The sequence below is a fragment of the Callithrix jacchus genome, chromosome 9 (assembly GCF_049354715.1).
Source record: "Callithrix jacchus isolate 240 chromosome 9, calJac240_pri, whole genome shotgun sequence".
In the NCBI taxonomy this organism is placed as follows: domain Eukaryota; kingdom Metazoa; phylum Chordata; class Mammalia; order Primates; family Cebidae; genus Callithrix; species Callithrix jacchus.
The window spans coordinates 36331434-36357161 of NC_133510.1; the positions used below are offsets into that span (position 1 = coordinate 36331434).

At 37.0% G+C, this 25728-nt stretch overlaps 1 protein-coding gene across 26 annotated transcripts in view; it reads left to right on the forward strand.

The window, feature by feature from the left end:
* KIF21A (kinesin family member 21A) overlaps positions 1–25728 on the forward strand; it is a 153342-nt gene that overhangs the window by 32135 nt on the left and 95479 nt on the right. For 3 of the 26 annotated variants that reach the window (XM_035255832.3, XM_078338928.1, XM_078338929.1), the window contains exon 2: positions 5336–5447. The exons of 22 other annotated variants lie outside the window; for them this stretch is intronic. The gene's annotated coding sequence lies outside the window, so the exon portion shown is untranslated. Of the gene's footprint in view, positions 1–5335; positions 5448–6461; positions 6560–25728 lie in introns of all 26 variants that reach the window. One more of the 26 variants, XM_078338927.1, reaches the window with a different exon arrangement.

A 25728-nucleotide genomic window follows, 5' to 3' on the forward strand; every position in this document is an offset into this window, starting at 1 on the left:
GTGGTGCATGCCTGTAGTTTCAGCTATTTGGGAGGCTGAGGCAGGAGGGCTGCTTAAGACTAGGACATTGATGCTGCAGTGAGCCATGATCATGCCGCTGTACTCTAGCTGGGGTGACAGAGCAAGACCCTGTCTTTAAAAGAATAAAACATAAATGTAGCAGCATACATATTATATTTTTAAATCAATTTGAATTGTATTTATTGAATTACTTCAATGTGCACTATATTCTGGTGGATTAAAGAGAAGCACTATAAGGCATAACATTTCAAACTTAAATATGTATTCCAGTCACCTGTGGATCTTGTTAAAATGCAGATTTAAATTTAGTAGGTCTGGGGTGGAATCTGAGACTCAGCATTTCTAACAAACTCCTTTGCTGATGCTCCTGTCTGTGAGTAGCAAGGTATAAGGTATAGATTATATCATTAAACAGTTGGCATTCTCATTAAAGAATTAGTGTTTACCCACATAAAATATTTAATAATACTTCAGAATAAGAGGCGGTTGAGAGCTAAAAAAGATATGGACAATATCTAGTTTAAAAGTTGAGGGGAAATTGAGATTATTATGGACAAAAAGCAATTAGGGACTGCTTTATGGCAAAGGCAAGGTTTAACTTAGGTCTTGAAGAGTCAGGAATTGGTGGAAAGGCAAAAGGAAAAACTTTACAGAAAAGGCGAGTAGTGATAAAGACCAAGATGAATCTGAATGAAGGTGGTGACATTTTAGGACAGGGAGAAGCATTCTCTCTCTTTCCCTCCCTCCCCCTATTCCTCCAGGGTATGAGAACTTTGCAGGGGAGAATTTTGCAGAAGATGAAGAGAGGGAGAACTGTATTATTTTCCAGAATATAGAGGTTGGTTTTGGTTATTTTCTTCTTATTTCTCATTATTATTATTTAGATATTTCTATTGTTTATTTCTAGTTTAATTCCTCTGTGGTCAGCAAAAAAGCTTAGTATGATTTCAGTTCTCTGAATTTGTAAGAGTTGCTTTATGACCCAGCATATGGTCTATTTCAGCAAATGTTACTTGTGTGCTTGAAAAGAATGTCTGTTCTACAGTGGTTGTGTGTAGTGTCATGAAAGTCAAATAGGTGAAGATAGTTAATAGTATTGCTTAAATCTTTCATATCCCTTCTGATTTTTTTTTAGTCTGCTTTATTAGTTACTAAAGAGTAGTAAGTCACCATTATGCAACTATAATAATGGGCTTACCAGTTTTTGCTTTTTAGATTTTAGATTTAATGTTATTGGGTAGAGATAAATTCAGTTTCATTATATTTTCTTCTTTTATTGATCCTTGTATTAGTTCCCTAATGTTGTTATAACAAGTTACCACAAACGTAGTAACTGAACACAAATGTATCTTACAGTTCTGGAAGTCAGAAGTTCAAAATTGGTTTTACTGGGCCAAAAATAAGGTTCTCCAAGAGCTCTAGGGGAGAATTCCTTTCTTTTCCTTTTCTAGCCTCTAGTGCTGCAATTCTTGCATTCCTTGGCTCATGGCCCTTCTTCCATCTTAAAAGCCAGCAGAGGCTGAGCACAGTAGGTCACACCTGTAATCCCAGCACTTTGGATGGCTGAGGCGGGCACATCACCTGAGGTCAGGAGTTCAAGGCCAACCTGGCCAACATGGTGTAACTCTGTCTCTATAAAAATACAAAAATTAGCCAGGCATGATGGCAGGTGGCTGTAATCCCAGCTACTCAGGAGGCTGAGGCAGGAGAATTGCTTGAACCTGGGAGACAGAGGTTGCAGTGAGCCAAGATTGTGCCATTGCACTCCAGCCTGGGCAACAGAGCGAGACTCTGTTAAAAAAAAAAAAAGCCAGCAGAGTAGCTTCTTCAATTTTTCTCTATTTCCAGCATTACATGGCCTTTTCTTTTATAAGAACTCTTGTGATTAGATCAGTCCTACAGCGATAATGCAGGATCATCTCTCCATCTCAAGATCCCTAAGGTTGTCATATCTGCAAAGCCCCCTTTGTCATATAAATTAACATATTCACAGGCTCCAGATACCAGGATATGGCCATTTTGCAACTGGGATGAGATGATAGACATTCCATCACAATTCCGTTATCATTATGATATATTCCTCTCTATCTTTAGTAATATTTAATACTTCTTACCATAAACTCTTCTTTCCCTCCCTCCTTCCTTCCTTCCCTTATTCCTTCCTTCCTTCTTTCCTTCCCTCCCTCCTCCTTTCTTTCTTTCTCTTTCTTTCTTTCTTTCTTTCTTTCTTTCTTTCTTTCTTTCTTTCTTTCTTTCTTTCTTTCTCTCTCTCTCTCTCTCTCTCTCTCTCTTTCTTTCCTTTCTTTCTTTTCTTTCTCTCTCTCTTTCTTCCTCTTTTTTCCTTTTCTTTATTCTTTTTTCCTGAGACATGGTCTCACTTTGTCACTCAAGCTGGAGTACGGTGGTGAAGTCATGGCTCACTGCAGCCTCTATCTCCCAAGCTCAAGTGATCCTCTCACTTCAGCCTCCTGAGTAGCTAACTTTTTTTTTTTTTTTTTTTTGGTTGAGATGAGGTCTCACTATGTTGCCTAGGCTGGTCTTGAACTCCTGGGCTCAAGTGATCCTTCTGCCTCAGCCTCTCAAGGTGCTGGGATTACAGATGTAAGCCACCACACCTGGCTCATATTTGCTTAGGGTTCATTGAGATTCTTAAATCTCTGAGCTTGCCTTTTGTCAGTTTTGGGAAATTATTGGCCATCATATTTTTAAATGATGCTTTTGGGCTGGTTGTGATGGTTCACACCTGTAATCCCAGCACTTTGGGAGGCCAAGGCAGGAGGATTGCTTGAGATCATGAGTTGGGGACTAGTCTGGGCAACATAGGGAGACCACTAAGACAAAAAAAAAATTAGCTGGGTGTGGTGGCACCCATCTGTGGTCCCAGCTACTCAGTAGGATGAGTCGGGAGGATCACTTGAGCCCAGAAGATTGAGGCTGCAGTAAGCTGTGATCATATTACTGTGCTCCAGCTTGGGTGACAGTGAGACACTGTCTCAAAAAAAGCAAAAACAAACAAAAGCCCCCACAACTGTTGCTTCTGCCTCTTTCTCTTGTTCTGGGACTCTAATTATGCATGTGGCATATGTTGAGAGCATCCCACTCTCCCTTATGCTCTGTTCTCTTCTTCTTTCTGTCCATGCTTCAGATTGGATATTTTCTATTGATCTGTTTTTGAGCTAATCAAACATATCTTCTTTATCTAAGATGCTATTAAACCTATTCAATGAGTTCTTGATTTCAGATACTGTATTTTTTAGTTTGAGAAAATGTGTTTAAGTATTTTTATAGGTTAAATTTTCTCTTGAAATTGTCTATCTTTTTATCTGGAGTTCCACAATCCCTGGGCCACACACTAGTACCAGTCCATGGCCTGCTAGGAACCAGGCCACACAACAGGAAGTGAGCAGCGGTTGAGCCAGTATTGCTGCCTGAGTTCTGCCTCCTGTCAGATCAGTGGCAGCGTTAAATTATCATAGGAGTGTGAGCCCTATTGCGAACTGCACATGTGGGGAATCTAAGTGGCGTGCTCCTTGATAATCTAATGCCTGATAATCTGAGGTAGAACAATGTTATGCCAAAACCATCATCCTTCTCCGCCTAACAATCCCATTGTCTGTGGAAAAATTGTCTTCCACGAAACCAGTCCTTGGTGCCAAGGGTTGGGGACTGCTGTTTCAATAAATTTTGTATATTCTATCTTCTCCATTCTTTAATGTGTTTGTAAGTTATTTTAACATCCTCATTAGCTAACTACAGCATCTTGATCATTTGAGGATTTTTTAACATTATCTGTTTTTTCTTCTTATTTGTCACGTTTTCTTTTCTCTCTTCATATGCCTTGATGCTACTGATTTTATGCTAAATATAATGTGCAAAAAGCCAATTGAGAGAAATTTTTTTTTTTTTAATTGGGCATGGGTTAAGAGAGGTTGAGAGTCATTGTGAATAGGAACATGAGGATAGTGCCTTGTTGCTTGTGAAGACATTGAGTAGGGGAATATTTGTTAAAATGATAATGGGTTTTTCTCTAGGACTTTCTGAGAGTTTGAGTAAGCTGTATGATCTTGAGCAAGTTACTTAACTTATAGAAGACTTGATTTTATCTTCTCTAAAATGAGTAATTATGGTATTTATCTCACAGAGTTACTGGAAGGATTAAATGAATATTTCTGGTAGCATAGTAAGTGTTTGATATATCACTTATTGAGGATTGAGAATAGACTATTGGATTTGGTCATATGATAAGTGGTTAATGCCTTTGACAGTGTGTTTTCAGGGATGGGTAGAGCCAAAGGCCTGAGTGAAGGAGGTATAGGAGAGAATGAGGAATTTAAGACAGCAAGAATAGGCCATTGTTTTGAGATTGTCCAAAAGGGTATTAGAGAAATCTGGTAGCCAGGAGACATGAAGTTCCAGGATAACTTAGAAACATTGTAATAATGTAATTACAAGAAACTTCGCAGTAATTTTGTACAGTAGGTACTATTTTGACCCCTACTGTAAAAATGAGGAATCTCTGGCATAAAGAGAGGAATGCAATTCTAACATGTTTGTATGCTGAGAATGATCTACTAGGAAGGGAAGAATTAACAATGTAGGAGCCGGAAGGAATAATTCCAGGACCAAAGTTTCAAATAAGTGGGAAATTGTGGAATGTAGTCCACAAGTGGAGAGAGAGATCTTTAACAAGAGCAGGGAGAGTTCATTCATTTTAACAGTATTGAAAGCAAAGTATATGAGTAGATTTGGGAGTAGCAAGATGAGTTTATTCTGATAGTTTGTATTTCTCCACTGAAGTAAGAAACAAAGGAATTAGCTGAGCATGAGTTTGGAGAAGAAGCAGTGAATTAGTTATTTTGGAGAGTGGGTTCATTTGAGATTATGAATGAGTCCTTTGATAGTGCCGAGGGCCCATGTGAATTTGTGGTCATACACCTAAAGTGGAGATTCTGGAGGTAGATGAGAGAAGGGGGCAGGAAGCTTGATGTCTGTGAGAAGGAACAAAAGATGAATTAACATGGTGAAACCAAGAAAGGAAGAAAACAGTCCTTTCCCTTGAAAAGCTTAGAGTATACCTGCCAAGTTAAATGATACACAGGAAAAAGGATACATAAGTAAGCAAATGATAAATACCAAATAACCTAGAACACAGGCTTTATCCCTTCAGAGGAGGGAGTGAACATGTTGGGTAACATGGTTGGCTTTAGTGAGAGATAAGCATTGATTGAACTTTAAAGCATGTGCAGATGCAAAAAGAATAGAGAATCATTTAGCATCTCCCTGGTTCCAACACTGTGCTGTCTTTTATTTACAGCCTTTGAATTTCTCATCTGTTGATTCTACTTCTTGTGGCATTGGGTGGATAGAGACATTGATGTGTCCATTTCTGTGAAGATAATATAGTGTTATAGTTACCAACAAAAGAGGTATAATCACACTGTAATGACTTTGAAATGTTTTCATTTTTGCATAATATATTAAATATTGCTTGAAACTTTGTTAACACTTGAAAGCATTATTTTGTGTTTGTGTGTTTTTTTGTGGGGCAAAGTGGTGTACTCTTAGATAATAGAGTAAAACATTTCTTTTGTTCTTTTTTTTTCCGATTCTGTTCTGTTACTTCAAATTTTGGTTGAAATTTACAGATATATTATGAGTGTTTTAAGCTTTCTTTGACTTGAACATGAAGGGTGGCAAGGAAGGAAATATGCAAAGACACGCTTTAAGTATGAGCTAACGGGGAAATTTTCTTCTACACAAAATAAAATGTTAGTCACACATATAATGATGGGTTTGTAACTGTCCTGTTACTATTTTGTCTACTACTGAGTGACTTTATTATTTTTATTATTGCATATTTTTTTCTTATAGCCTAGTTAAGAATGACCAACTTCGTGTTTTTAGTCATTTCAGTGAACAGGCAGCCTTCTGTTTCAAACAGAGAAATGTCTGTTAGGAAGAAACTTGCAACAATAATGTAATGCTTTTTTTAGTAGTTTGTTTTGGAACTTTATATACACTTTTATAAAGCAGCTGCAAGGAAAAGTGTGTGTAGGTTTTTGTTTCTTAACTGTTAATACAAGGAGTGTTTAAAGAACTATTTGAAGCTTTTTAATAGTGCTTTATTTGACTGTTACTAGTTAAATATTTTCTCCACTGTAGTTTTACTCTAAGATGGCAACAGTTTTACAAAAGACCATAAATTTGTTTTACATAAACAAAATTTTTCTTACAAAGACATTTTTTAAATGTTGTAATTATTTTGGCAAAAATACATTTTTGAAAAATAAATTGCATATTTTTTTTAGTTAATCTCTTACTTTAAAAATAACATTTAATATTAAATTAAAAAATAAATTCTTAAATATGTGTGTGTGTGTGTGTGTGTGTGTATACATATATATATTATTTTGAAATGGAGTTTCTCTCTTGTTACCCAGGCTGGAGTGTAATGGCACAATCTTGGCTGTCTGCAACCTCTGCCTCCCAGGTCCAAGCAATACCCCTGCCTCAGCCTCCCCAGTAGCTGAGATTACAGGTGCCCATCAGTATTCCTGGTTAATTTCTAATTTTTGTATTTTTAGTACAGATAGGGTTTCACCAACGTTGGCCAGGCTACTCTTAAACTTCTGACCTCAGGTGATCTGCTGGCCCTGGCCTCCCAAAGTGCTGGTATTACAAGCCTGAGCCATACCATCTGGCCTTCAAATATGTTTTTACCACATGAATAGCTTTAAATTCTCCCTTGTACACTTTAATGGCTATCTACTAAGTATTTTTTAGTTTGAAAAAAAGAGAAGACTTAGGAAAATTTACTTTCCATAGACAGAATTTGTTTAACATTGTACATTTGAAATTTGCGTTAGTTTAGCAAGGAATGTATACAATTTGAAATAGTGTTGATACTGCTGAAATAGTATGAAGGTATCACTAATTTTATATTTAATTTGTCAAGACAAAGAGCTCTTAAAATTCCTTTGTTTTCTTGATATACTATTTATATAAAATTCTGTTTTGGAACATGTTAGAAGTCTCATTTACTATTAAGTCGTAGAAAGCATATTTGCATTGATTATGATTGATTATGTATTTTTACATTGCTATGTATATAATGAAACATGATGGTAGTATTACATTGCAAGTAGATGGCATTTATGTTAAACAGTGTTATCTCAAGGGAAAGGAGGATTTTTATATTTAATGTCCCCAGCTATTACTGTATATTTCTCAATGGCTTGTGGATGTATTTTTTAGTTATGAAAAAGAATAACAACTCAGATTATCTCAAGTAGTATTTACAGTAGTGAAATGAATACCCCAAATATGTTATCCTTTTTTATTAAAAGATATTTTTAGAGGACCTGGAAAATACAGTAATTATTCCACATTATTTTTGTTTCTAATCAAGTCAGCATTATTTTTTCATCTTATTTGTTACTAAGATCAGTTGGAAGAGGTAGTCTTTCACCATATGTCAGTGGCTCTTACATTTTAGTGTGTCTAAGAATCTCCTAGACCTAGACATGGCGACACATCCCTCTTACCTTAGCTACTTGGGAGGCAGAGTCGGGACCATCACTTGAGTCTGGGAGGCTGTAGTACACTTGGAGGTAGTAGAGTACTGTGATTGTACCTGTGGATGGCCACTGCACTCTAACCTGGGCAACATAGTTAGACTCTTTTCTATAAAATGAATGAATAAAAATAAAAAGAATCTCCTGGGTGCCTGATAAATATGTGGATTCCTAAACCCACTAAAATTCAGAATTACCAGTCTATGTGATTAATCAGTCCAGGTGATTAAGATGCATTTGGTCCTTTGAGAAACTTTTGACAGGTAGCAGTTCTTTAACATTAATCAGTTTTAATTCATATTAACTCTACATTAATTTCAACATTAACTTAATTTTCATTGTCTTCAACATAGTCTTAAAAGAAGTAAGACTGCTACTAAGCTGAAATTGTTTTACTTACAAACTTACATGAAAGTATTCTAGCTATTTTAATAGTTTGAAAGTTAAAATAATGAGTTTTCATGTTTTGGATTGTAATAACATATATTTGTGTAGAGTTCTGCAGTTTAATAGTCACTATTACATCTATTGCCATTTTATCTTCATAAAAAGCCTGTAAGGTAGGTAAAACAGGTATTATTACTTTCATTTCATGCACTGGGAAACAGGCTAATCAAAGTTAAGTAACCTGCCCTAGGTCACGTAGCTAATAAACAGCAGAGATTCACTAGAAGATCAGTCTTGACTTCCAGGCCTGTGCTTTTTCCATACAAAACTATATAAATTATGTAAAATTGAAGAGTTAAAAAAGCATGTGTGTATGTTTAAATATCTATGTGTATATATATCACACTTACATGTGTATACATATGTATCATCAGAAATGATCAAATTTTTTTCTAATTAAAACCTTAGTATGCTGATTAGATTTTGGCATTTTTAGAGAGTGAACATGCTTTGTCTTCCAAACTGTAGACTGTGAGTTTCATAAGGGCATGTACTGTGTATTATATATCTTGGTATTCTCATTGCCTAGCCTACTATTTTGCATAGAGCATCCAGGTATTCATTGTTTAATGAATGATCAAATGGGTAAATGAATGACTTTTAGGTTTTTTCTGTCAAGGGGTGTTTAAAGGTTTTCGACATGTATTTTTGTCTCAAAGTGGGAAAGGTTTATTACTGGGGCTCTTGACTTTTAAGTGAGGATGACACACATTCTTGAATCATGAGTTCATGTAGTGCCAGTTCTCACAAGCGGATGCCAAATACTGCTTCATGAAGCAGCACAACAATCATATGATGGTAGTAATTCCTTCTCTTGCAATGTGTTATGATGTATTTTAAAGTTTTTAGTTATATATAGGTTTTTTTTTTTCAGTAAATATAATGCAAGAGTATTCAGTCTTTTGGCTTCTCTGGGTCAACTGGAAGAAGAAGAATTATCCTGCGCCACACATTAAATACACTAACACTAATAATACTTGATGAGCTACAGTAAAAAATTGCCAGAAAACCTGATAGTGTTTTAAGAAAGTTTATGAGTTTGTGTTGGGCCACATTCAAGTCATCCTGGGCCGCATGTGGCCTACAGGCTGCAGGTGGGACAAGTTTGATATAATGTATGTTACCGAGTAAAATTAAATTCTAAGTAGAGGAGAAAGGAGCTCCTCTTATTTTATTATTTAAAAATTATTTATAGATGAGTATAGGTATGTACAAGACAGGGATCTTGCTGTGTTGCCTAGGCTGGTCTCATACTCCTGGCCTCAAGCAATCCTCCCATCTTAGCCTCCTGAGTAGTTAGAATTATAGGCATGCGCCACCAAGACTAGCATACTATTTATTGTAGAAACACTTTAGAACACATTAGAGGACATCTTAGAAAAATGTTTCTAAACCTAACAAACTTTAAACTACTATTATTGCTTTCTCCGTGCCTAGGCAATATCTTTATAGAAAGATATTGACCAACTCCTGCTCTACCCAAGTTGTTGTGGTGGCTCAGAAAGATTTTTACTTTTCTGCTATATGTTTAGAAGATATCCTTTTGTGTAATATAAAATAAATTTTTTGGTGTCACTTTCTAATTGTATAAAATCTCCAAAGGGGCACAATCACCCTTTTATCTTAGAGCCAGATTATCTTTTGACAATTACCCAGAATGTCCAAATACGCAGTTTTGATAGGCCACAGTTTTGCTTGATTTCATGTGTGTTTTGTCAATATATTTAATTTTCCTGCCTGCTAGGAGTAGGAAGAATGCATGTATACTGTGTATTTAGTCTATTTCTCTGCACGTTTGCAACTTGTAACTAGTTTGGTAAGGAATCATAGTGAATCAATGGTTCAAATGAAGTTTTGGATAAGCTGTGGTTTTCATGTATTTCTTCAGTTCTCCTTTTTAAAAAATATTACATATGTTGTTAATTGCATTCATTACCAATCCTCAAATCCCATTTCTAAAAGGCAGATGTCTATCAAAATACATTTTCTTGAAAAGGCTGCAGAAGAATTTAAGGGGCAGCAACCCTAAACACTTCTCATGAAGACATGCCTTCGATAGATGTTCTGGGCACTGGTTTTGATTCAGTTTCTGGTGCTTCGCCAAGCGTTCCTCCCATGCACTTTCAAGTTCTTTCTGGTCACATTGTGATTTTGCCTCAGTAAGTATCTGCAGAATCATGGGAACTTGGCCTTTACTGTTGTGGATAACATTTTATTGTGAACACCCTTTAATCTTTGGCATACTAAAATTTCATCTAAAGCATTTTTCAGCCTAGAATTTTTCCCCCCAAATATTGCCTTTTTAAAAGATGAAGCAATTAGGTAAAGAACTTACTTTGAGAATTTTCTTTCCTTACTGTTCCATTTTTCCATTCATTATTTTTGTTGCTTTTGACCAGGAAACGAGTTCTATTTTCTGTATCCTTCTCTAATCTTTTAGCTCTTTGAAAACTTCAGGTTTCTACTGTTAGTATTCCTTATGAATTTTCTGTTTTTCTTTGCTTATTATATACTGTCTGGCCTTTACCTCATTTCATTTTGACAGTAGTTCTTTTTGGTTCCTAGAGCACTTATGATTCTATTTTGTGGTACTTATTTTATCTTTCATTTTTAAAGGATCATGTCTGTATTCTTTTAAACGCGGTGTCTGTGAGGGTAAACTCTTAGCTTATTTACTTTTGTGTCTTATAAGTGTCAAGCCTGAGGGTTTTCAGTGAGTGGATGCTCAATCCATATTTATTCTCTTGGATTAAGTTAATCTTCTAGTTTGGCTTCCATGAGTTTAATTATATAAAAGTCACCTGTCTCCAGGAACCTTTGTAAAACCTCAGCAGAAGATGTTTTTCTCCTTTGGTATGATTGGTCATTTTCTGCTTTAGATTTTTTTGTCCTGATTTGTGATGCACTATCAGAACTACACATCTTGGCAATACATGTCTCTCTTTTGTTTTGGTTAAAAATAAGATAGTCACTAGAACCTCAGCCTAAATCAGCCTCTCTCTATTTCTGGACCTAGTGATAGTTCTTAACACTATCAGCACATTGCTGGAATTAGCAAGAAAGTAGCAGCAGTTAAAGACCTTTTTCTTTCTTTTTATGTCTGGATAGTATTCTGTGGTGTGTATGTACTACATTTTCTTTATCCAGACTGTCATTAAGCTGAAAGCTGTTATCTTCAGCAAAGTAATACAGGAACAGAAAACCAAATACTGTATATTCTCACTCATAAGTGAGAGGTGAATGATGTGAACAAATGGACACATCGAGGGGAACAACACACACTGGGGCCCACTGTGGATTGAGGGAGAGCATCAGGAAGAATAGCTAATGGATGCTGGGCTTAATACCTAAGTGATGGGTTGATCTGTGCAGCAAACCACCATGGCACATTTACCTTGTAACAAACCAGCACATCCTGCACTTGTACCCTGGAACATAAAATAAAAGTTTAAGGGGAAAAAAAGACTCTCCCCTTCTGGTATTTAAAAGATCTTGGACTCTCAACTGTTCTCATCACCTAAAGTAGAAGCTGAGCATTAGTAACTTTCAGCCATAAGTTAAAACAAATTGTGAACAGTGGAAAATAGCTTTAATAGCCTTGGGACTTGGGATTTTCACTAAAACCAGGAAGAATTTTTTGTGTAGCATTCTCTCTGCTTTGTTTCTGTATTAGTGCTTTCACTCACTAGCAAAGAGTTTTGTGTCAATGTTATACACGTGAGGTAGAAGTGTTAAATGGAATAAATATATAAGTGGTAAGTGATGGCAATTTATACCTCTTCTTTCCCTTTAGTTTCAGTACGATGTAAAATAAATTCAACTTTTAGTAAATAAATGCTTTCTGGCTCTGGTTGTCAGAAATGTGAAATCCATCTTTTCAGCAGGGCCGATTATCAGCAGAGAGGATCATAATTGAGGTGAGTAAGAGGGCCAATCAGATGGAAGATGCCTAGGGCTCTATCAGAGAGACCCAGGGGCAATGGCCTCAGCTGTAGCTTGCCAGTTAGCCTGCTGAGCAGCTTTGGGTTTTATTTATTACCTGGGGAGAGAAGATGTGGGATAACCAAATTAAGACCTCATGCATATAGAGTGCATAATATATCTCATATTATGTATTATAAATGTTAAATGCATCAGATGCCTCATTATATTTACAACTTCATGAATATTAGGTGCTTTTTACATATTTAGTGCCTCATCAATTTAGCTTTATCTTGGTTCTTCCATTCTGTCTCTATTTAGGGATAGATACTAGACTTATTAACAACAAATCTCCCAAGGTATCCCTAAGGGATTGGTTCCAGCCCCACCTCCTTGCCCCCTGTGGGTACCAAAATCTGTGGATGCTCAAATCCCTTACATAAAATGGCATAATATTTTCATGTATACTCACATCCCCACATGTACTTTAAATCATCTCTAGGTTACTTATAATACATAATACAATATAAATGCTATGTAAATAATTGTTATACTGCTTTTTCTTTTGCTGGAAACTTGCTGTAATCTTGCCTCACTGTAGCCTCATCCTACTTAGCTTAAGTGGTGCTCCAGTTTCAGCCTCCAGAGTAGCTGGGACTACAGGTGCTTGCTACCATGTCCACCTTGCATTTTTCTGTAGAGATGGGGTTTCTGTGTTGCTTAGGCTGGTCTTGAACTACTGCGCTCAAGTGATCCTCCTGCCTCATCCTCCCATAGAGTGAGGAATACAGACATGAGCCATTGTTCTGACATTATACTGTATTTTAAAAATTTGGGCCGGGCGTGGTGGCTCATGCCTGTAATCCCAATACTTTGAGAGGCTGAGGCGGGCATATCACAAGGTCAGGAATTCAAGACCAGCCTGACCAAGATGGTGAAACCCTGTCTCTACTAAAAATACAAAACTTAGCCAGGCGTGGTGGTGCTTGCTTGTTAATCCCAGCTACTCAGGAGGCTGAGGCAGGAGAATTGCTTGAACCTGGGAGGTGGAGGTTGCAGTGAGTCTTGATCACACCACTGCACTCCAGCCTGGGTGACAGAGTGAGACTCTGTCTCAAAAAAATAAAAACTAAAAAATAAAAATTTGTCTTTTTCTGTTTTTGTTTTTGTGTTATTTTTAATTTTTTGAGTATTTTTGATCCTTGGTTGGTTGAATCTGAAGATGTGGAACCTGGGGACATAGAGGGCTGACTGAATTCACCTGTATATCCACTGCATCTTATGAATTCTGCCTGACTCACAAGCTACATTTACGGACTACTTTTCTATGGTAACACATCTTAAAAGTGTTACCTAAGTCCTGTAAACTATATACCTATTCATTTTCTATAGCAGAAGTACATGTTTCCAAAACCAAATTCACATTATAGGACCTTTGCAGTTGTGGTTCCCTCTCTTTCTGTAACCCTCTTATTGCAGATATCTGCCTGGCTCCCTTTCTTTCTTCAAGCCTTTGCTCAAGTATTACCTGAAATATCATCTCACGGAAGTGAGACCTTACCTGACCACCATATATAGAAGAGCAACATAATTGTGCCCTCAACCCTGACCCTTGAATTCCTTTTTTGTTTTAGCTTTTTCATCACTCTTATCACTGTTAAACATACTATGTAGTGACCCACTGGACTCTAAGCTCTTTGAGAATTGTCACTTTATCTGTTTTATTCAGGGCTCTTTCTGTAGTGCTTGCACACATAGTATTTGTTCAATAAATATTTGTTGAATGAATGGTGGAGCTAAATGATTTTCTTAGAGATACAAAGTAGTGGGACTCTTTATTGAGAAATAGTATATGCATAAGGATTTTGCCTGAAAAGGTTATGAAAGTGTAATTGGACCCAGATTTGGCGGCTTGCCTCTCAAAAGCCAGACATTAGAGGCAGGGTTTGCTGGGAGGAAAAGCAGGTTTAATCAGAGAACTAGCAACCTGAGAAGATGCAAACTAGCATTCTAAAGGACCATCTTAAATTTGAAAATTTAAGGGATTTTAAAGGGAAGCTTGTTATGGGAGACATGCAGGAGTGGTGCAGGGTGCAGGAACTGTGTGCCTTGTTCTGATGGCTATCTTGGGTGATCCCCTGTCTGGAGGTTAGGTTGGCATTGTTTTCGCTTCAGCCCTATGATGGTGGACTAATTGTTCCTGACTACCCCTAAGCAGGAAGATTCCCCAGGGGCTCCATGTTTGTTTCAAGGTTAGCCTCTGAAATTTCTTGGGACAGTAACTAGAGAGGGAAGAAACACAGGGGTAGGAAGGAAGGGAAGGAAGAAAAATAAAGTGAATGATAAAAAGTATTTTTAAAACTGAGGTTCCCAGCTACAAAACTGCTAACCTGGCTGTCAGGGAACATTTTATCATGTGAAAGAATTAAGAATATAATAAATATACTTAATGTTTACTCACAAGAAGGATGATTACCTTTAGTTACCATATTAGAGCTGTGGTTCCCTGATAAATCCATTAACGAATAATTTCTATAGTAGTAATTGTGTATTCAACAAGTATTTGTGGAGTTTATGGTCTTTCCAACAGAAGTACAAGGAATGGTTTTGAGATTGAAGAGCTTACAATTTATATGGGAAAACAAATACATTCCAGAAATAGGAAAGGGCAATGTATGGCAAAATAGGATTTTGCAAAGAATAAGTCATAAAGCCAATAAATGATGTAGGACTTCTGAGAAGGAAAAGGTCAATGTGGGCTGCAGTGCTGGGGAGGTCATCATCTGGACTTTGGAGATATATTGGATTTGTAGAGAAGGGAAATGTATATTTGATGGAGGTAAGTCACTAATCTAGATGTCAGGATTGCATAACGTGAGAAAGTTTGGTTTTTGTCCTTTTAAGTTGATGGTAAGCCAGTGAAGAGTTTAAAATATGGGGTGACTGGATTAGATAAATGTTGTAGAAATACAATAACAGGTGTTATCTGCAGAATGCACTGGGGGAGAGGTAATGGCTCCAGCAAGATAACAAGTAAGGAATATAGTTAAAGAAGGCCACATAGTAATTTAAGAGAGATGATGGTATTCTGGACTCAGAGTCAAGTGGAATTTTTTGAGGGGGTCACAGTCTAGAATGTTGTTTTTTCTTTTTCTTTTTTGTTTTACTATCCCTTTTTACCACTGATAAGCTTCATACAAGGCTCCTTTATTGTACATATTAAACAGTGTGATAATTATTTTTCATGCTTCTATTTCTTGCTTGTTTGTAATCATCTTGTGCCCCAGGCATCTAGCTTAGTGATCAGAAAATATAGGACAAATAAATGAATTCATGAACTCCTAAAATATTTGGTTAGCAAATGGAGGGATCTAAGCTGTATTTCATCTTAAATTTAGCTCTCAGAATGTTGAAAGATGCCATTCTTAAACTGGGGGATGATCAGTGACTGTTCATGAAATTCTGTAAGTGATTCAAGTGATTGGCACAAAATAAAGAAATTTGAATTTTGACAGTGCCTGAAAAGGTAAGTTCCCCACATTTCAACTCCCTGAAATTAAAGCATGTCTGTTCTGCTTCTTTCTCAAATAGTTCATTTGTCCAATATTCCATTTCCTTCATCTTGGTTACCATAATGAAATGAAATCATTTATATATAGGGAGTGCTAAAATGAGCAAATGTAAGATTTGATGGATAAATATAATGGAACAAAGGTAAGCTTCTTGCAGACAGGAAAAAATCACCTTATTGTTTTTTTAGATTTCTTTTTCTACCAAAATGTTTCTTGGATGGCTCTTATGTCATGGAAGATCTATAGACATAGCAGTTTGGTAAACCCTTATGACTTTAGAGCAAAGAGTAGAGTCACTGACTATACTGTAAGAATTCTGAAGGCCGGGTATGGTGACTCACACCTGTAATCCCATCACTTTGGGAGGCCGAGGTGGGTGGATCGCAAGGTCAAGAATTTGAGACCAGCCTGGCCAGTATGGTGAAACCCCATCTCTACTAAAAAATTAGCCAGGCATGGTGGTGTGTGCCTGTAATCCCAGATACTTGGGAGGCTGAGGCAGGAGAATTGCTTTAACCTGGGAGGTGGAGATTGCAGTGAGCTGAGATTGTGCCACTGCCTGGGTGACAGAGTGAGACTTTGTTTCCAAAAAAAAAAAAAAAAAAATCCTGAAAAGATAAACAAGAAAAAATGAAAAACATGTCTGAAAGGTAGGCTATAAATACAAAATATGTGTATATTTTTTGGGTCTCTTCAAGTACTTTGATCTTCTTTTTGATCTCCCAGCCTAAAGCAATCCTCCTGCCTCAGCCCCCTGAGTAGCTGGAACTACAGACTCATGCCACTGTGCCTATTTAATGTTTAAAATTTTTAGTAGAGATTAGATTTTGCTGTGTTTCCCAGGCTGGTTTCAAACCCCTGAGTTCAAGAGATCCTCTCACCTCAGCCTCCAAAGTGCTGGGATTATAGGCATGAACCACCATGCCCAGCCTATGTTTTGTGTCTTTATATCTCTGTGCATGAGTTCATGTAAAAGAACTTCCTCATTCAGTGCTAAAGATGGCCACTTGAATCCAAGATTCAATGTCCTTTCTCCCTATGATGGTTTTTTAAATGTAGAGTGTAAATTTCCTAGAATACTCAAGTGCGTATTTAGCATGCTGTATATAAGATTGTTGGTACCATAGATAATAAGAATGTGTCAGTTACTTTGAGTTTGCAGACAGAATTACAGGTAGAACAATCCTTTTTAGATGTCAGTTTGACTTGTGGTTATATGAGTCCCTGGGGATATAATTTAAAAGTCTGGCTAGGAATAATGTGTCAGATTTGTGTGGGTGTCTGTGGTTGAGGCAAAACATGGTAAGTCATACTCACAATATGAGGAATTTGTTTTTCACTTCATCTACCATTATGTTAAGTCTGTAAGCTCTGCATTTAGCTATTTACATGTTTCTGGATAGTTCCTGTCATTAGATTATTTTTGCCACCACTTGAGTTGCTATGGCCAAGTGTGAAGAGCTAGAATCTGTAGGCCAGTGGATTTTAGTGTTACTGTTATTATTTGGAGGAACTGGTGAAGATGTAGATCCCAGGGCCCTACTACTCCAACAGTCTATTTGGCCTCTCCGATAAGGCCCAGGAACCTAAATTTTACTCATTCAGCAAATGCTTGAGTACCTACAGTATGTGCCAGGAGCTGTTCTGGATCATAGGAATATGTCAGTACTTACTGTCTTGGAGCCTTGGGAGTCACTGCTGGAAAAAGGGCAATCATATCTTAAATATATTAATTGCATAATATATTAGAGGGTGATACTGTGGAAAAAAATAGAGTTGGTTAAGGTGAATCAGCAGTAAGGGGAGTGGTTTGGATGGGGGCTAAGAATGGAGGTAGAAGTGGGAGTACAGTTTTACCTAGCTCTCAATATTATTCTGATATGTGTTTGACTATATTTTGAAAAACACTGCTGTAGACATTATAATTTAAAGTGAAAATTTAGTATGATTTCCCATCAATTGTGGTTCTTCAAATAATAAAAAATCTATTGAACACAAACATTATGCTATGCATTATAAAGAACCAAAACAAGTATTTTAGCAGTTTTATTGGGGTATAAACTTACAGACCATAAAGTTCACCCAATTCAAATATTTAGTACATTGATATGGTTGTGTAACCACCATCAAAATCCAGTTTTAAAACACTTCTCAAGAAGTTCTCTTGTCTTTATTAATAGTCTCAGGCAACTATAGATCCTGTTTTGTATCTATATAATTTTGCATTTTCTAGAAATTTTTTAAGTAAATGAAGTCATACAATATTTGTTTAGTCTTTTACGTTGGTGTGTTTCCCTTAGTATTATGTTTTTGAGGTTTATTCACATTGTTGCATGTGTCAGTAGTTCATTCTTTTTATTCCAGAGCAGTATTGCATTGTATGGTTACACTATACTTTATTTACTCACCAACTGATAAATAGTTGCATTGTGCTGAGTTTTGGGTTATTTTGAATAATGCTGTAAATATTTACATATTTTTATGTCTAGACAAAAACATTGCATATGTCTTCCCCTTGGGAACTTGGGCAAATTACTTTGTCTCTCCTGGCTTGACTTTTCTTCTCTATAAAATGAGGGAGTTAGAGTAAGTGATCTTTCAGGACCTCTCAATTTCTATTATGTAATAATTTAGAGCATGAGTATATATATGTGTGTATCCATATAATTATTTCTTAACCATTTTAATTCATGATCTGAGGAAAACATTATTCTTCCTGCTTAGGGATGTAAAAATACAAAGTTTTGTTTAGTAAGGTCAATTGTTGAATTGTTCATTCATTTACTTCCACATTTAGTAAGTTTTGACTGTTGCTTTGTGCCGAAGATAAAAGATGAAAACCCTCGCTGACCTCAGGGCTCTCATGGTATAACCGAACCCAGATTTGGCTGCTCACTGCTTAAAAGCCAAACACAAGAGGTGAGGGTTGGTGGGAGGAAAAGCAGGGTTTAATCAGAGAGCCAGCAAACCAAAAAGCATTCTAAAGTACTATCTTAAATTTTAAAATTGACTATAGGGTTTTTAAAGGGCAACTTGATACGGAGATATGTGGGAGTGGTATAGGGTGCAGGGTGTCTTATTATGATGGCTGTCTTAGGTAATCACTGGTCCAGAGGTCAGGTTGGCATTATGTTGACTTTGTCCCAATGATGGTGGACTAACTGTGACTCCCACTAAGCGGAGGATTACACAGGGGCCCTGTGGCTGGTTTGTTTTAAGATTAGCCTCTGGAATTTCTTTAGAGCATAATTAGATAAGTATGTATTGTGGAGCGAGTGGGGTGTTTAGAGAGGGAAGGAATGAAGAGGTGAGGTGGTGGGGAAGGTAGAAAAAGAAAGTGGGTAATTTTTTTTCTTTTTGAGACAGTCTTGCTCTCATCACCTAGGCTGGAGTGCAGTGGTATGATCTTGGTTCACTACAACCTCCACCTCCCAGATTCAAGGGTTTCTCCTGCCTCAGCCTCCTGAGTAGCTGGGATTATAGGTATCTGTCATCATGCCTGGCTAATTTTTGTATTTTTAGTAGAGATGGGGTTTCGCCATGTTGGCCAGCTTGGTCTTGAACTCCTGACTTCAGCTGATCCTCCCTCCTCTGCCTCCCAAAGTGCTGGGATTACAGACATGACCCACCGCACCCAGCCAAAAGTGGGTGATTTTTATAACTGAGGACATAGGTTATCCTCCTATAACACAGAAAATACAGAGCTAGACAGATTGCTCTAATGAAAATGCTGTGTACAGGGTGCTATGGAAACATGGTGGAAGAAGCCTTAACATTGAACTGAGCTAATAGTTGGGATAGGGAAGATGGTTTGAGAGATTTTACACAGACACAGTAAGATCTTTATAATGGATTAGATGTGAGATAGGTAAGGGAGATGAAGGCTAGGAAGACTGGCATTTCTCATTAATGGAACTAGGGATTAGTGCGGGAAGAGTAGAGATGTGGTAAAGACAGTTTAGTTGTCCTTGGGTATCTATGGGGGTTTCAGGACCCTGCTTCAGCATCCCTTCTTTAGAAGAGAGATTAGGATGGAGATGAAGATTTCAGAGCTGTAACTATATATAAGGTCACTGTGAGACTCAAAGGAAATGACAACTCAAAGTGCCATGCAAATATTACATAATCACCTGATGAAAAGTGGTTCATCTAGGTTTTCTGACTCCAGTGTGGGAGCTCTTCTACTCAATGAAGTATATTCTTGTGACATTATCATGGAGGGGATTTAAGCAGTCACTGGGATTGTATTCTAAGATTTTCAAGATCTTTTCAAGTCTTGAGATTGAATGAGTGAACTAATGTAAGTTATGTAAATCAGTGCCTGGTACATATTATGTGCTATATAAGTGTTTGTGATTATTCTGTAAATCTACAGCAAAATTAATGAAAATGTAAGCCAATGTTTTATTTACGTCTAATTATTTATAAAGAAGTTTGCCAAAAGCAGCGAGAAGGATTGCTTGGATAGAACCACATGCAGTTTCTTTAAGGATTTGGTTAAAGAAAATGTAGCTTAAATTGGGTGAAATTCAACAGGTTTTCTGCTTTGAAACGGTAAACAGACTACAGCATTTGATGTGAAGATGACCCGTGTATTGCATATTCTGCAAAACTTTTAGAAGAATTGGCTTAGGAAAAGCGCTGGCTGCCACAGAGCTTCATTAGCATCTGAATGGAGGAATGAAAAAGAAATGAAACCAAGCATTCGAAATGAGAAGAACTAATGGATTTCCTGCAGATTGGTTTAGTATTATAGATACTTGAGTTATGGAATATGCCTGATCTGGTCTGGCTGACTACAACACTGAATCCAAGCTGCAATGCTTGTATTGCTATGCTGAGTTCAGTGTTAGACAAGTTAGAAGTCCACCTGTTTCTATTTATATTTCCTTGTTTTTCATCAATAAAATTAGATGGTTTATTATGAGGGTTAAATGACATTACATGAAATTACGTGAAAACCCAATTGTGATTTTGATGTTATTTCGTGTAATGTTATTACCCTCAGTGCCAGGCCCATTGTAAATGTACAACCTGTTGGAGTGAAGAGTAATGTTCCCTTACTCTTCACTTCACTGAAATAGTTAAAAATTTATTCTTTTTCTCTTAATACTTTTAAGAAAGTATTAAAAAATTGCCTCAGTTAATTTAATACTGCTTATCATAGACTGGTTTTCCTAGACAACAGCGCCTAGAAGCTTATACTCTACCAAGGCAGGGTATAACGGTATAGCAGAAGTGAGGAAAAAAATGAAGTAAGGCAGGCCGGGCGCGGTGGCTCACGCCTGTAATCCCAGCACTTTGGGAGGCCAAGGCGGGTGGTTCACAATGTCAAGAGATCAAGATCATCCTGCTCAACATGGTGAAACCCCATCTCTACTAAAAATACAAAAATTAGCTGGGCATGGTGGCACGTGCCTGTGGTCCCAGCTACTTGGGAGGCTGAGTCAGGAGAATTGCTTGAACCCAGGAGGCGGAGTTTGCGGTTCGCTGAGATCGTGCCATTGCTCTTCAGCCTGGGTAACAAGAGCGAAACTCAATCTCAGGAAAAAAAAAAAAAAAAAAAGCAAGGCAGAGAAGACAGAATCGCAAATACAAGGCAACACGTGTGGAGTTGTGAACACAGCCAAGTCACCAGAACCTGCTGATTTTCCAGAGGTGTCTCTGGATAACCCATATGGAAACATTCATTTGAGAATAGTCCATTGGAGGGAGGAAAAGCGGGTAATTTATTTGTGTCTTCTTCCTATTTCTTGCCTTCCATTGTTTAGCATTTGCCTCCTGCCCTGCTGGGTTCTGCTACTCAGTCCTTCCAGAAGCTATTGGGAAGCCAGGTCCTGCAACCCCATGGAGCAGCCCTTCATTTATATCTAGAAATGGTGGGAAGTGCAAGGGCTATTGTGAGTCTCGTCAGACCAGGTCTGGTGCCAAACTGCTTCGGGTCTTGTGCAGTGCCAGGAACTCAACCCTCCCTCCAGGCAAGGCTGAGACAGCTAACAATGTTAGGAGGTGATGCAGGTGGGGCTGAAGGATTTGTAGAAGATCAAAAACTGGGTTCCTTACACAGCAGTTTCCTTAGAATGCTATTTATTTCAGAAACATTTTCTTTTAAAATGTTGATCCTTGTTTTATGTAAACATCTGGTATGGTTCCTTTATAGTATTTATCTTCCCACAATCTGAATTTTATTTTATTGTCTCACCAGTGACAGCCAATGTAACACATAGTGCTGAATTCTCTCATCCCTTGAACATATGAGTGCACAGTGCTACAAATACTCCCAGCCAACAGAACACCAACTACCTCCTTGTCTTGAGCTAAAGAAGCTTTTCTAACTTGCATGCACTTCACTTTGGCCTTTCCATTTATTTAACTGCCATTTATTTCACTTTCTGGTAAATATAAGTGGTTGACAAAAGGTGTGCAAGAGCTGGGTTTGCCACAAAGAAACAAAACAATGACCACTGGGTTATAAATGAAAATGTTCTTGTGAAAGCTCCTTCAAGGAAATGCTGAGCAAACAGAGTAATCTTCCTTAGGTGCAGCAAAAAGCACCACACACGTCACTGCAGCCTGAGAGGACTGGCTTATAGTTATACAGACAGGGGTTGGGAGAATGATGGTTGATGCATGCTGTGGCTGTAGGCAGTGTGAAGAGCCAGACATATATTTATGTCATGATCTTCTTGTCACTCTTTCTTTCATTCTTCATGTCACACTCTTCTTGTCATTCTTTCATGAAAAACCAGGCAGCGCTTTTCCTAAGCTCTGTTAATTAGCTTTAACCGAAGATGCTACCTCTCTGCTGGAAATATCCTTTTTTAATCCCCAGGTCCTGCTGATTTTTCCTTCTGCATTTACTGTGTCTTATCCCCTGATTTGTGCTTTTGTGATTATTTCCATCTTTATCAATCTCTTCTTTTAAAAAATTACAGTTTGTAGCATTTGGTTTAGCTTTTGCTTCATACACTATTGTAGATTTAATATGTGTGTTTACATACACATAGGTGTGATAGACTTGTTTCTCCAAGTAGATTGTAACTCTTTGAAACCAAAATTACTTTATTTATTTATTTTTTATATTTGAGATAGGGGTCTCTCTATGTTGCCCAGGTTAGTCTTGAACTCCTGGCCTGAGGTGATTCTTCCATCTTGGCCTCCCAAAGTGCTGAGATTACAGACGTGAGCCACCATGCCCAGCTGTGAACCAAATGTTTTAAACCTCCTCTGTATATACCACCAAATTTAGTGCAGAATGCGTAGGAAGCACACTATAAAACCCATTCAGATAGTATCTCTTGTCAACTGAACTCTAGCTATGTGAACTCAGGAAGTGATTTTTAAAAAATTGAATCCTCAGTATCTAAACTTGCTATTTGCTACCTAAAACTTAAGAACCAAATAGATTCGGAATTTCTTGCTATTAGAGCTTGTTAGTGAAACTCTGTCTTAGCCCAGGAACCAAATAGATTTGCAGAGGATACTTGTCCTTCCAGATTTATGTTGTGTTTCAGTGATGGGATCAACATGTGTTACATTGAGACTCTAGCTATGGCTCCTTCTATCCTGACTTCAGTATAATAATTACACTCAATGATTCTAATCATAATTACTCAAGTATAATAATTATACTATTACCACTATTGTAAGGGCTGTGGTTAGGCAGGAAGTGTGACCTAGAGAATGCTCACAGGTTTTGGAGTAAGACATACATTGGCTTGAATTCTGGCTCTCTCTAGTACTTAATTGTTAATGTTTTACTTTTGTCACGTGTAAACTTGTAAAATTAATACCTACTTCTTAGGATTCTTGTATAGAATAAAAATAATGCATGTAAAATGACTGGCATATGTAGTAGGCACTTATTGAATGATATATATTGGTGTTTTCTTCTAATAATGCTATTAATCTCTTTCAATCCTAACAAATATATACATTTTTTCCTTCTTTAAAGCAATCAGTCAAGTAGTTTTTATTGAATATCTTTTGTAGGTTATACATTACAGTGTATGTATGGCTTTATATATAATCTTCTTATTGATACTCTTTTTAATGTAATTTTGTATAACATAAATGACATTTATACTACACTGTTGTGGTAGAGCAAGGTTTAGAGCCTAGGTTTTCATTTTTTTAACTTATTTTTTTGTTTTTGAATAAACTTTAGTCTCCTGAATAAAGACTACCTTCAAGGAAACAAAATCTAATATCCAGTAGTCCCATTTGTCTCTTACTTTTCTAAATAAACTTGAACAATTCACCTCGTTCTTATTAGCATAAATTGAGTGCTATGGTCTTTTTAAATCAGAATTTTCTCCTTCCATTAAAAATTCTTATTTAAATCATTCACTTCTAAGAAAATGTAATCGTAATGATCTGAGTAACCATATTTGTAAAGGTTTTACTGGAAAGCATAGTGCTAGATATAGGAGGTTAGGTGTATGGGAGAAGAGATACAAAGATGAATCAGAGATGCAAATACTGTTCTCTAAAACACAATTTGGTTAAAAGTGTGTGTTGGAGACAGACAAATGCACAGAATGAAGGGAAGGTGTATAGTAGTATAGGGGAGAAGAGGAAGATGTTAAGATCTTCCCAAATTGCTTGACATACCGGCAGGTCTGGGGCAGAGGGATAGTCTGTAGGGTAGAAATCACATAAAAATCTTCAGAATATGTAGTCATTAATGGAACCTGAATTAAATTAGTGAAACTATTGCAAATTAAATTTTAAAAAGATATCTATCTTCATAACAATAGATACCTCAGAAAAAAAATGCCCTGCACTCCGAAAGAGTAATGGATAGGGATACACTGTACTGCTCCTGGAAGAAGGTGGACATTCTCTCAGTTGGTCCCAAAATCTTGGCATGCCTTAGACCTTAATGGAAAAGATATCTGATTAATGGGTCTTACATTCCGAAGTTCTTTTATGGTTTAAATTGCTCACAAATGTGATTTGGTTTGGGGGTATTATGGACTGGTGGCAGTGGCAAGCAGAATCCAATGAAAACAGAGGCATGGGAGCCTATATTTTAATTGCCAATTAGGGCATCTAGCAAGCTCACCATGGGGCGTATTATTTATTAACTTATACTACATGTTGCTCCTTTGAACAAATTTGTGTTATGGATGATTCCATATTGCACTTTATTGATTTCTAACTGTTACATGGACAAAGCAAATTTTTGTATATTAGAGATACATAAAAAGCATATGTGAGCTGTGAAACATTAATAACATGTATCATAATCTTTTATTATTTTTCTTTGTTCTTAGGCCGTATGACAGGTATTTAAATTTAAAGCGTTTTTTAAACTAGTGAAAAAATTATCTGATGAAAAGTCTCAGTTCTAACAAACTCTAAAACACATATGTACTAATAAAAAATTTACATATTAAGAAGTGCTACATTAACATTGGTTAAACAATTCCCAGGTTTTAAATTCAAGGCTTTTTTACCTGTGTTTACAAATTTTTATTATAGAAGGCACTTCATTTCAGTGAGGTTTCAGTATGTTTAGAGTTTTCCTATTTTTAAAAATAAGTGGTAATTTAGCACTGTATCTGGTAGTAAATGGTTTTACAGAACATAGATTTTGCATAGTGAGTCACAATCTAAATTAACCAGAAGTTTAGTTGAAATAGGGTTTTAAAGCCATTCTAGATATATATCTTTACAACAAATTAACAAATTTCTTATTATAGTTTTATAAGAATGTGTAAGTTAGCATATAGACTTAGCTGCTCTGAGATCCAAAACAACAGATGTGTAAATAAGATAGAAATTATTATTCTGGTCCAGGGCTAGTAAGGAATCTGCAGTGGTGGGGATTAAGCCTCCTTCTATTTTGTGGCTTTGCTGTCCCTAGGATGTTGATATAATGTGTATGGATGGAGACTACCATGTTTACAGCCTAGCAGGAAGAGGAACAGGGAGAATGTCTTAGTCCATTTCTATTGCTATAAAGAAATACCTGAGTATGAAGAAAAGAAATTTATTTGGTCATGGTTCTGCATGCTATACGAGAAGCATGGGACCAGCATTTGCTTCTGGTGAGGGCTTCAGACTGCTTCCACTTATGATGAAAGGTGAAGGGGAGCAGCGTTGTGCAGAGATTACATGGTGAGAGAGGAAGCAAAAAGGGAGGAGGTGCCAGGCTCTTTTTAACAATTAGCTCTTATGGGAACTAA